General features: G+C 32.1%; 1 protein-coding gene and 2 non-coding genes across 3 annotated transcripts in view; 2 read left to right on the top strand and 1 right to left on the bottom strand.

The window, feature by feature from the left end:
- The first annotated feature begins 3474 nt into the window (after positions 1-3474).
- TRNAS-UGA (transfer RNA serine (anticodon UGA)) lies at positions 3475-3556 on the top strand. The gene has a single exon. It is a non-coding gene; the product is annotated as a tRNA-Ser (tRNA).
- Positions 3557-3818: 262 nt separating this feature from the next.
- TRNAY-GUA (transfer RNA tyrosine (anticodon GUA)) lies at positions 3819-3909 on the bottom strand. Its single transcript is given in 2 exon segments — positions 3819-3854; positions 3873-3909. It is a non-coding gene; the product is annotated as a tRNA-Tyr (tRNA).
- A 1130-nt stretch (positions 3910-5039) lies between these two features.
- Positions 5040-13697, top strand: part of LOC106126811 (inner centromere protein A) — a 40089-nt gene continuing 31431 nt past the window's right edge. Inside the window, exon 1 of the mRNA XM_013324679.1 lies at positions 5040-5267. The gene's annotated coding sequence lies outside the window, so the exon portion shown is untranslated. The remainder of the gene's footprint in view (positions 5268-13697) is intronic.

Here is a 13697-nt window from a genome sequence, read left to right as displayed (position 1 = left end):
GCTCAAATACATCGGTTTATCAAATACATGGATTTTAAGTTCCAGTTAAATTAAAAAATATCAAAAGTAAAAAGGTATGTCCAAACAAGTATGACTTAGGGTTCCTAGGCCGGCAACGCATCTACAGTTCTTCTGATGTTGGGTTCTATGGACTTAGGCGATTTGGTAACCGCAATGCTCGTTCATCCCCTTATTATATAAAAACATAGTCTTATCCGTAAAATATACAAGATTATCATTTAATCTATAGTACTATAATTCTTGTACATCGTGTACCCTTCTGGGAAGCCTTGCTTGCGTACGTGATTGTTTGTTCGTGCGCACGCGACCAACGATTATGCGACAAGAAACGTAAAATGTAAAACAATGGAAACGCGATCAACAAGACAAATGGAATCTACATAAGATTTCGATTAAATCTTACTAATATCTCACAATCTTACTAATATTATAAATACGAATGTTTGGATGGATATTTGTTTGGCATACATATAGAACATAGTGTTGAAGAACACAATAGGCTACATATTGAGGTTTTTTCAATCCCGCACAAACGGAGTCGCGAGCGAAAGCTAGTTGGTCATAACCGTGAAACACTAACGTGACATTTGTGCTGGACTATATGGTTGTCTCTATATTTTGAAAGAGAATGAGAGGGATATGAATATTATTTAGTACCAGTGCTTTGATAGTCGAAGGTTACAGTAGCAGCAACTTGTCTTTTAAAAACAAATGTGTATTTTGAATATAAGCGTTCCATTTTCAAATGTCAGTGATATACAGTCATAGACTATTGAAAGGTTTTAAAACATAATCGGTGAGTGGTGAACTGTAAGACTTTATCTTTAGTTTACTTTTCCTTTAAAAGGCTTGAAGCGAAATTCTATTTGAAATGGCCACTTGTAAAGTTCAATAACTATAAAACGTTGTAGAGAAAGAAAGCCTGTGTGGAAGATTTAATCACTTCACCTATCCTTAAATTTCTTGCTTGTTTCCTATTCGAAGTATGTATAGTCGGAGACAAAAGTTGTCTGTGACTCAATATTAATTATACTGTTATAATTTTTGAACCTCGGTTATATTCATGTGGCTAAAAAAAATATCTTACTAATATTATAAATGCGAATGTTTCGATGTATGGATAAATGGATGTTTATAAGAAGGTGTCTTCAGAACGGCTTCATGAAGTCGCGGGCGATAGCTATTATATTATTAAAAGAGTGGCACTTTCCAAATTATTTTTTGTTCGCTAGTTTAAAACTAAGCATTTATTAAATGTCTAAATGAGAGAAGCCATGGCGTGTTACTAGTTTGTATACTATACAGATATGATAACTAACTGCAATATTAAAATATGTCTTAACAACTTTCGTTCACGACTATACTGTTTACATTTTAGTAAACGGTGTCTAATGCAAGTTTTACGACATCTAGCTATACACTTTTGTTTTTACGTCTTGTCCGTCTGTCCGTCTCGCCTTAACTGAGTCGCTGTAAACTTTATGCCTTTGCTTTTTATTACTTGGTGGCGTATTAACGATCCCTTTCAAGCCGTAAAAGGTTTTCGTCTCAAGAACACGGATGAAATTTAAATTGGATTATAACTGTTGTTGCTCATCGATTGGAATCAATTAAAACAATCTATGTTAAAAGTTATCAAATGTTTTCTATATTTAAATTTTAATAAAATAATTTTTTTTTATTTAATGCCTTAATTGAAAAGGTTACAGTATCACAAATTTTTTTTATATTTTTATAAACTTATTTTTACACTCATGGTTATTAAATATTATGTTGCTTTTTATTGAGAGTCTCAAGATTGTTTAGACATCTAAATTGTATAGATTTATGACTAAGTAAACTATGTGTTTCAGATCGATAAAAACTTTTCTTGTCTACAACACAACAAAATGTCGAAGGTCAATATCATTTCCTGATCGAACTGGCAAACACAAAAAACAGAGACTTTTTATTCGTATTGTCAAAGATTGATTAAAAAAGGTTTTTCTCATTTGTTATTTTGTTTCTAAGTAAGTTTGAAGAAAAACTAGATATTGAAATAAACTAATTTTATAGATTTAATCATGTTTTATTGTATACATTTTGGGCATAGAACGCTGTAAAAGTTACCTGTGATATCACGCGAACATTTGTTTTTTTTTTTTAAATAAAATCATCATCTTATGTCCATACGATGAATGTATCATATTTAGGAAAACGTTAAATTAGTTATAAGTAAATATTATGATACATTTAATTAATATGTTTTTATTCTACAGATAATATTTAATAAACAAATTACGTTAATGTAAAAAGTAATTATGTTTAGTTGGAAAGTTGAATGTGTTCGTAAATAGTTGTCAACTAATGTATGATGATAAGATTTTGTTAAGCTTTCTCTCTTTTGTATTGTAATGAATGTTGGTAAAGGCATCCGCGATAAAATCATATTATCATGAAGCTATTTCTTAAAATAACAGTAAAAATTTATAGGTATGTAAATATGTAACATTCATTAAAAGAGAAAAATATTTTTAGGAAAAATATTAGTTAGTTTTAATTATGTATCACTGTAATTGTCCCCTTTAAATACAAGATAAATTATTCGTATGTATTTCCAAATAGTTTAGTTTAAGGAACTACTCGGTTTAAATAAATATATTTGTCATAAGGTTTACCTTTCTCCTTTGAAGTTAGACTGTTATAGGTACTAACAAAAGTTATATAGAAGAGGCCTACCATGAAAGTACATCTGACTCGGTGGCGATGAGCGCCTTCTTACAGACATCTACTTTTAATTAAGGCCATGAATAATATACAACTATTTCTCGTTTATCGGTGCGTTTTCTTTACCCCTAACATACTGTAAGCAATTCTTTTAAATGTTTTATTTAAAGTATTAATTACAGGAGTATTTAATACTTTAAATAAAACATTTAAAATAATTTTATTTGAGTATTATATGTCGTATTTTTTATAAATTTACAAAATAACTGCAGACTGTAAGCTAGATAAAAATGTAATACTTAATATTCGCTTTGCCTAATTCTTAATGCCATCTGTTGAACAATAGATGTAACAAAAATGTTCAGCGCCATCTAACGATGAGTAGAAAATACTTATCTGTCCTTTTTTTTGTCTTTAAATTCATAGATGGCATTATCTTTTAGTTTAACTTTTTACCGCTAGGTGGCACATATTAGATGACGGGACATATAAATAAAAATAAAACCATAGACAAAATAATCAATCAATAAATATTAAATAAAAACAAAAATTACTTCACAAGGAATAACGTTTGATTAAGCGTAATAAGGCAAAGAAGTTAATATTTTCAGATATGAAAGTCTCATAATTATCTTACGATTTTCATCATTACTTTTATATTAAAGTAACTTTAAATTGTAATATGCTTTAAAAACTGTTATTTTAATGTTCCTCTTAGTGATGACTATTTTGACTTTAAGAGTCGAAGCTGCGGTGTCCGAGTGGTTAAGGAGATGGACTTGAAATCCATTGGGTTCTACCCGCACAGGTTCGAATCCTGTCCGCAGCGGCTAAAATTTTTATCGGTTCAGTTCAGCACAAAAACACCTAAATTTCTTACTAACTTTAAAACTTTCGTCTTGACATTTGCTAACTCCAATTAATTCATATTTTAAACAATACAACTTTTGCAAAATTTAAAACAGCTGGAAAGTTATGAGAAACGAAATATTTTTAAGACAGACATGTCTACTTTATTGAACAAAAGGACAAAATTGTAATTTTTTAATTTCTATTTTAGTTGCGATTTTTTTAAAGACAAGAAAAATAACTCCTTCGAGCCGGATTTGAACCAGCGACCTATGGATGACAATTTTGCATAGCCTCTACAGTCCACCGCTCTACCAACTGAGCTATCGAAGGTTGTTGAAGCACAGTGAAATTAGTGTATTGAATGTGTAGTGTGTAGTGAATTAGTGTAGTGTGTACTTATATTTTTAAAACCCTTTATTCTGGAAAATTTAATTAATGGTATAATTTATACAGACCCAAATGACTTTGTTAAACCAATTTAAAAACCATTCACTACTCAACTATATGAAAATATGACAGATAATTTTATTTTAAAATTTCAGACAAAGGAATTTTGTAACTGTCTATTTTAAGCACCACATTTTAACCATCATAAATGAACGAAAATTAAATTTGGACCAAAGTTTAGGTTAAATATTCCATAGACTAAGAATTAAGCTTTAATTTTAAGATCTCTAAATATATTATTATAACAAAGACAAATATCGATAAATCAAGATAAATATGCAAATTGGTACACAGCTCTCATGAAATATTTAGAATATTTTACGTGTGCAAAGTTTATTTCTAGCCTATCTATTTCCACCAGCCGGTAGAGCCTAGAGACATCGGGGGCGCTGACCGGATATGCAAACACAGCCTCCCAAAATACATTTACTACTACTACAAAGAGATTTAAATGTTTCGTGTTGATGTTTATTTGTTTTCCATAGATATTAGATGTTTTTTTTTCTAGAAAATTGTTACTTTTTGTTTAGAAAGCTTAGCTAACAACGGTTGTTAAAAGTATTCAAAGGTCATTTCTTTCGTAACAAAGCTTCGTTGTTCGTTTACGTAATGTATTGAAATTGAATAATTAAAAGTTTTTCTAAGTTCCAATTTTTTATCTTGCGACCCGGCTTGCGATAAACAACTTGTGCAGATTGACGTCATCAGCGCTACAGCACAGCACAGCCACCGTACCGTACCCTATGCTATTGTCAAACACATATTTAATTACCAACGTGTGCAGTGCGGCACGCGCGAGTACCTTTCAAAACGAATTTATAACCTCAAATAAGTTTTGCTATTTGCGTCTTAAGACGCATCGTTATAGGTGCTAAATTTGTATGAACATAAGTTTATACTTGCGTCATTTATTAAAGCTTGAAGTGTTGTGAATTTCGGGCGATCCTGCGTCTTGTAGCGCATGCGCAAAGTTCACTCCGCGAGCGTGTGTTCGTCAAAGTGAGGCGGCGCGCCGACTAGCGCGCTCGCCCGCCATCAGGCCAGAGCTGCGCCGCTATTCACCAAATAACAGACATTAATGAAAAAGATGATATTCATTCGAGTGCTGACTAAAATTGTGTGACAGATCGACATGTCAATTTGTTTGTGTCTTTTATTTTGTATGTGATAACTCAACTGTCGTGTCTTCCTTTGTACGATTCGCGATCGCTTGTTTGAGGTGCACCGATTGTTTTGATGAGGTAAGTGCCTAATAAGTTTAAGGCCGGAGCTCGTCCTTGTGTGGTGGCGAACAACCACACGCCATCAGTCCCCGTGTGGCAAATTAATTCGCGTGACAATGTCGGCAAATCATTGCATTATTGTAACTACCTCACATTTCATAACAATCATAAGGTGCAGCGTTTTTAATGGCAAAATTGACAGAGGTTAATTAAACACGAATCATATTATATACGTAACACCTCGAAAAAATCTACCAAATTTTATTTTCTGTACTATTACGTATAGAAAGGAAAACGTTTTATACAAAAAATCCGTATTGAAACGATTATGCGTTTCTCAAATGATTTAGAATTCTTTTATCGTATAGGTACGAATATTTGATACAATCTACATAGCCCCAAGGGTTATTAACCCAATTGCATGATCAATCTCTTCAAAAGCTCAAGCACGAAGTTATACAAGTTAGAAAACTTTATTGTTGCACATCACTCTTTGTAACTTTTATCAAGTTGTTAAAATTGATTTTGCTGACACCGGGATTAGTTAATAGTTGTAAAAAAGGCAATGTTAAAAGCGAAAAATGTTTTATGTTATATTTTATCTCTATCAAATTCATGGGGTAAGATAGAGACAGCGATCGTCATAATGAGAAAGTGATGGGAATGTCGCAGTAACGAAAGGTTTGGATTAACCGTGGATTTCTCTTCCACCCCCGCCTATACAAAAACATATTGCTATTTCAGTTATGTCAAAGAAAAAGAAAGAGATGATAATATATTTTTAAACAGATGTTCCGGCAATGGTTACCTTATGTTTAACTTATACCGAGACGGGGGAGACATGGATTGAACCTGGACGTGTTGGTTTCGTTCCAATCCGGGCAAGCGCTTAAAGGCTGCTCCACAGATAGCCTCAATTTCCACCCACTGTGTGGTAAATAAAAAAAAAACAAAAGCGGTCAAAAAGGTGTTCTTTTAAAGTTTGACCGCTTAAACTTTAGTAGTAGGTTAAAGGTTGACGCGGTTTCATGACTAAATTAAGGTGGGTGTGGTGACCTTTTTGTATAGGTTTTACTTGTGTGTAGCAATTGTTTAAAAGTCGAGTGAAAAAAAAAAGATTATGTAATAATTTTTTTTCAGTATTTTATTATTGTTTATTCTATAAAGTTTTCAATTATATTAATAAATTAAGCTAATAATAGTATTAGCGTAATGGAAGGCGATAGACAACTGATTAGACGATCCCACGCAGAATTATTGGAAGATTCAATATAATATGGCATAGGTGAAATCAGGGGTCAAATTACAGCGCAGTCCAACCCCCTATTCACTGTCTAGCTTATCTACGTAAGCATTTCTTCATAATAATTACTTCAAATAAATTTCTAGTAACAATTTTCATGTGCTGATTCATGCAACATTTCAGATCTAAAAGGCTATTCTTTTGCCTTTAGATTCACCATATTATTGTTTCCATATAAAATCTACTCTAGATGAATTACTAAAAGTTTTCTACACCAATAAACGTTTCCACCAATACAAGTACTTTCCGATAAAGCTTTACCTCAGGTTTTATTTTCGCGAATTAAATTAAGCATTAATGTGTTTATACGTCATAAACAGAAATCATCAAAGAGGTTCTCTTGTTGGAATAACTTTTGGCCTTAACTCGACTGCGAATAACAAAGGTTATGAGAGTTGGAAACTGTTATTAAATGAAGACTTTACTAACAATAGAAATGTTCAGCTTACAAATGACTCCAGTTGTAATTAACCTTTCCGACTCAACGGAACATATTTACAGTGCACTGGAATTGTCAACAAAGTTTTTTTTTTAATAAAGTAGACAGATATAGCACATCATTATACCTCCACAGATATGCGCTTTCATATGCTAGATATCTGTTCTGTTCCCTGCGTAGTTTTTCTCACTAACATTGTGAGGAAACATAGATTAGTCTTTAAGTCAACCGGCACTATGCCATCTTATTTGAGTAAAACCTAGTCACCCCAGCTCCAGCCCTTCTATAGAGACGTATGTTGTCTGTTAACATAAGTTATTTTTCTAATTTGTTTTTATATGAAATGAATTATTTTTCAACATAACGTTTCACATCGTTTTACTTAACATGAGTGTAAAATAACAAAAGAATAATTGATGCGAGTTCGTGCTATTTGTTTTATAAATTCTATTTATTTACCGAAATACGAGGTTTTTAATTTCGGCCCGCTTCGCTTTGCCCGCTCGGTACTTACAGTACAATGTTTGTTTTGCAATGATTGTTTCGTTTGTAATATGAGCAATAAAGTAGGTGAATACTCTAAATGAAAGGTGGAATATACGAAAAGACTAGTCGAGGATTTTTATTTCCTTCCCATTTCATACATAAGTATTACATTTCAGCTGTAGTAGCAGTTTATGGTATTCGATTTTTAGCGGGGAGAGTTTTGAATTTTAGGCTGTACCATGTTTATATTCACGAACCGTTCACAATGGTACCTATGATTTTTTTTTTAATCTGGCTCAGAATAGAAAAGAATTCCTAGATTAAATTATAAAATTACATGTATAAGAAAATAAATTACTATTCCTTGAGGTTTACTTTATACTTCATCGCGTATGATTTGCATTAATTTACTTGAGTAGAGATAAATCTGGTGTTTTAGAAAGTGAAATCATGAATAATGAACGCAATATTACCATATATGAAGGCTGGATGGTTGGATATGAGATTTAATGCGACATCATGCTGCTAAAGAAAATTTACATATACCTCACCTGAAACCGTCCGAAAACCGTCATTTAACAAAGCATTTAATATCAGTATGGTTTATTTTATTAATATTATAAATGTGAATGTATGGATGTATTGATGGATGGATGTTTGTCAGAAAGTATCCCTAAAATGACTGCATGGATCTCGCCGAAATGTGGCATAGATGTAAAATATAGCCTGGTACGTACTACTTAAGTGTTTTTTTTAATATCACTCGGATTAAGTTGCAGGCAACAGCTAGTTAAGGATATATACGAAAACCCTCATTTAAAAGTTTACGAACAAAGTTAGTGTAAATAAAAAGTTGCTAGGAACAAAATAAATATTGCATGAGAAGTGTTATGTTATGTTGCGGTAACCAAACTTTGTTTCAATTACTTTACCTACACTTTATTCGTATATTTTGCGAAAAGTTACATGTAAAATAATTCTGTACATTTTTGAAAAATAAGTTTCAAAAAAACCAACAAATTTGCGCAATACGCCTCTCGAATGGTTTGCCTAAATTATTATTATTTTATGAACATTTTTCACTTTGATACTTACGAGTTTTAACATCTAAAATTAAAATATTTTGATAACATAATGAAACGAAATATATTGTATCGCTAAGAGATTGATCTAAGAAAAGTAAAGAATACAAATTAGTTGTGATTAGAAGTTGAGACGAGACGATTCAACGACAAATTGCTACTCGTATATCAGATAACTTTGTGGTTACGTTGATTGAGGCTATTTACGTGACTCCTTATAGGACCGCATTGCGCAGATGTTTGATATTTAAATAAATACATGCAACAAAAACTACAAACACCTAAACCTTTACGATCATATGAATACTGCAATTTTTCTGCCAGGCCTTAAAGGATATTTGATTATACATTAAAACGTTACTCATTTGTTTAACAAAAATACCTAAAAATTCACCATAAACAAAGTACTATCATGTATTAAGATTCAATAAGTATATTTTATGTCCTTGTTCGCCCTTGTACGTTTCTATAGCACCTTATTTAGCGCTCTTATTAAGCTCTCTACCATCTTTTGTTAACATGAAGAGAGACTGTTTTAAGATATACGGAGTACTCTAAAGACTGATTGATATTATATTGTGTCTTAGAAGTATAAAATGATATCACCTTTCCCAGTTAAATTAGTATGACTATTGCTCGGTGATCCGTAACGTCAGCGTTTGGCGCGCTGCGGCACGGCAGGCCGGGGGCCGGTGTGACGTCACTATCCCCCTCACCCCTCCTCTTGGCCTCTGTCCATAGCCCGGACACTCGTAGTTAGGATTAAGGTAATCTTGATAGCGAGATTGGCATGGCATATTTAAAAAATCTTGAGCTTAATATTATCTTCGTGTAAAACCATGCAGAATTATTTAACCTAAACAACATTGTTGTCCTTTTCTTTCTCTTTGGAGAAATGGAGATAATAATATAACGAATAAGACCAACATATATCTGTTTGTTCGTCGTGAAGTTAATGCTGTGTTTGTCATGTTGATTGCTGTTAATCTTATTTGCGACGCTCGCTGCATGTAATTTAATACTGCCTTACAATTAAATACAAGAAGAACCATTGTTTTCTAATAAACTAGAGTAAACAATTTAAAGGCTTAACAACATCCTGAGAATCTAACATGAAAGCTCTTATCTTTCATCGTCAGCTCCACACACAGAGGCTCGGAGTCTACCAAGTTAGGGTTGACTAGGTCATAGTCAACAACGCTGGCACACTGCGGGATGGTTGACTTTACCCACTCTTAATACTGATTTAAAAAAGTCTTGATAAATAACGATACAATCGTTTTTATTCATGTTGATTTTAAATGTCACTTATTGCACCAAAGACAAACCGTTCCTCTCAAGAATTTAAATGAAACAATGAGATATTACTTACTTATTATTGATAGCAATCCAATTTCTTTTACGATTCCCATTTAATTGGGATTTTCATCAGTATTTTTGGTATCGCAAACAAAAGAAGGCACTTTCAATCAGCACGTACCCATTACCTTCCTGTTGACGTGCCGTCTTTTGTTTCGTCCGCTTTTGCAAAAATCTCGTCTGAAAAGTTTAGAGCGCGCCTTTTTATTACCTGCCTTTTGACGACACTGTGTTTTGTGTTCATGTTTACACTTTGCTTTTGCATACAAATGTCGTAGTTATTTTTGGTATCAACGTTTTGACATGAAATTGTTGTACATTTAAAATTCTATCCGTATTAATTTATAGATAGAGAGTGAGAGATGTCTATGAAACCGATTTTCTATTATCTTTTTAAATCTTTACATTTCTTTTTGTTGTTTTGGTACTACCGTAAAAACCTTTTGACTCTCTCCTTTTGGGTTAAATATGCATAAACCTTTTAAAGAGTCGGTATACTTTAAACGTAAAGAAGAAAAAGGGAGGGTTATGTTCTGACAACGCGTTTTATAATTAAAGTGCTATTATAAACGTAGTCACTGTTTTGTAGGCGACACGATTTTTTGTATCCATAATTCGTGCATTTTGGCGCGCGTTCCGGAAGATAAAAATCTCGTAATTACAAGAAAGACATTAATGTCTTGGATGCGGTTTGAATTTGGTTAATTTATTAAAATGAGAAAAGAATTTTATTACGCTTTTTGATGTCTAATAGTTATTTTTAATATATAAGTTTAAATTAAAATTATAAATAAAATTTTCAACTCGTTAGGTTAAGGTTAGATCAAGCGAGAGCAAGATATTTTACAGTAAGTATTTGCTTTCTACTACTTAAAAATTATGTTTTTTTATGTATTTTACAAGTCATCTGAAATAAACTGAAAGTATCAAGAATATTTTTCCCATTTGTGTAAAAAAACCTTTAGCTTTTTTATTCGCCGCAGTAAAGATTGCTCACAATGGGAGGGTACGATTTTTTGTATCAAGGTCGTGTAGTTCAAGTATACAATCATTTACATTGTATCCAACTCCATGGGTATAGAAACTTACATGGATATGCCATTGAGGCAAAAATGTATTATTCACATCTGTGTTAAAGTAATACAGATTTTTTTCCTGGTCACTGAATTGATTGAGTCATCGGTGTTGTGAATTTGGTATTTGTATTTTTAACAATATTAGAATAATAATAAACTTATTTAAGTAAGTCTAACCTTTTCGAAATGTATCGCACTGAAAAAATAAAATTTAGGGACACACTATTTTATCTTCACTTTAGATAATACCGTAACATAAATACCAGCAACCTTAAACAATCAGGAAAGTTTTACGATAGTAATAGAGCAGAGAGATAGATATTCTGATTGTAAAAGATGCGTAGAAATTGAGTATAAATTCTTGCTCAAATTGTGTCCAAATAAGCATATTAAAATCACGAAATTATAGTACGTAGTATATAATTTACTTGGCATGTCTGTTATAATTTTCAAAGGACTTCAGATGAGGTTAGGTTGATTTAGTGCCTTTGATTCATAACAAGTGCTCTCTGAATATGGCCGAAATTATGTACGTCATATAAATAAATATCCCTTTATCGTTTTTTTTAATACAGCCAGGAAGACTAAACATTAAGTATAAACCTTGAGCTACGTTAGATATCAATTTACGTGATTTATTTATTCTCCTTTCAATTTAAAATAGCAATAGTGACTAGGTAAATTTCGGGTAAGATCGGATCGACAAGGCGCACTTCGTTAACGAGTTGTTAGTTTGATCTAACGAAGCAATCAAGCGACTGTCGATTCATCTCGTCGAGTTTAAGGTGGCAAGAGAAGCGTGTAACAATATACGTACAATATGTTGAATGTATAAACTGACTTATGTATGTAGACGGGAGTTATTTAATAACGATTCGTGTATTGTGTTACACTTTAACTGCTTTGGATTATTCAAGACGATTCTTTTTATTATTAGGTATTTATTGTATGATTAAAAACAAGGATAAGAGCCTCTGAAAGACGACTGTCTTTTTACTAAACAACAAATATTTAAAATAGACTTGTGTCTGGTAACAAATGTTTGTAAGACAAATTATTATTGCATTTTATCTGAAACATATAAACAAGTGAATGGCAAATAAATAATGCAAATAGCAAATTTGGTGCAAATATTTCAAATAAATATATGCGCCGTTTTGCATGACCGGCGTCGGAAATGCACCAGTTTCCTCTATTCTCGCTCGAGTTTTATGCACCTTCCTGCACTTTGAAACCTTTTATGTTGTTTTAAATAAATTATCTATTAATTTATTTTGAATTTTTGAAAGGCAACGAGGAAAATGTACAATAAAATGCTATAGGGATTTTAGATATCGGATAAGTATATCTTACTTCTTACTATCTTACTAATGTTACTCGTATAAATGTGAATGTTTTGATGGATGGATGGATGTTTGTTAGAAGGAAACTCTATAACGGCATGATAGCTCTCGATGAAATTCGGCATGTAGATAGAGTATACGCAGGAACAACACATAGGCTACTAAGTTTTTTTTTATAATTACGCGCGGACAGAGTCGCGGGCGATAGCTACTTATTAATAAAAATTACTATTAGTAAAAAAATGTAAGGTTGTGTAAATATCGATAATCAGCGTAATAAAGTTGTCAGTTTATAGGCTTAGATTTTTAATGCATAATCTATTTCAGCAAAAGTTTCAAGCATCATCGAGATTTGATCTGATATGTCAGACACTTGTCTAGTTAAGAAGTTCTATGATTCATCTTGATAGCGCTTCATAATTTTCTATATTGAGTATTAATGGACTTAACATTTTGTTACTAGAGTATTAAAAATACTCAAGTAAATTAAGAATCTCTTAAGAGGTTTTACTCGGCTTTGCGATAAGAGCATTAGTTTTAATAGCTATGAAAAAATCAAGTTTGCAGTGTTTTGTTTTTAATGTTAATAAGATTTTACGATTTCACTAGCTTTTGATTTAAATATCATCAAATAAAATTCCTTAAAAATAAAGTGTCTATTTATACAGGTGTTCTTATTTTATTTTTTTCGAAATTAGTCGAAAGCAAAATAAAACATATGAAAATGTAAACAATAAAGTTAATAAACGGCACGAAACAACACAAAGGCTTCATACAAGCAATTTTCAGAGTAACAAATTAAAAACACTTGATATGTGTAATTTACTCTGTCAATATTTTCAGTTTCTCGTTTATAATTTTGAGGTTTTCCTGTATTTTATTGCATTCTGTAGCGTGAATAAATAGGCAGAATTCGTTATAAAAAAGGTTTTTGTTTTTAATTGTTTCTTTTTTTAAACGACTTTAAAAAGAAGGAGGTTATTAATTCGTCTGTATGTTCTTATTCTAAACACAGAGTAAAATGTCATCTCATATATAAAATTATCGTGTCACAATGTCAGTTACCATACTCCTCCGAAAACGTTGACCGATTTTAATGGAACTTTATATTCATATTAAGTAGTTTGAGAATGGGCAATAATATTTTTTAATCCTGTGGGGAAGGAATTGCGGGTTACAGCTCGTGAGATATAAAGTTAACATTTCTTTGCACTTCATGTGCACAAAAAGCATCCATTTGAAATAAACCTGGGATTTACTACAGTATACAGCGACGGCAATACCTGCCCGCCCCGGGCTCCCGACAAGAAATGACTTTCACTTGGTAGCCTCGCTAAGATTGCAACTACTAGCTTATATG

This window comes from Papilio xuthus, unplaced genomic scaffold (assembly GCF_000836235.2).
Source record: "Papilio xuthus unplaced genomic scaffold, Pxut_1.1 DF824992.1, whole genome shotgun sequence".
NCBI classification, from domain to species: domain Eukaryota; kingdom Metazoa; phylum Arthropoda; class Insecta; order Lepidoptera; family Papilionidae; genus Papilio; species Papilio xuthus.
This window is presented reverse-complemented; position numbering and strand designations above follow the sequence as displayed.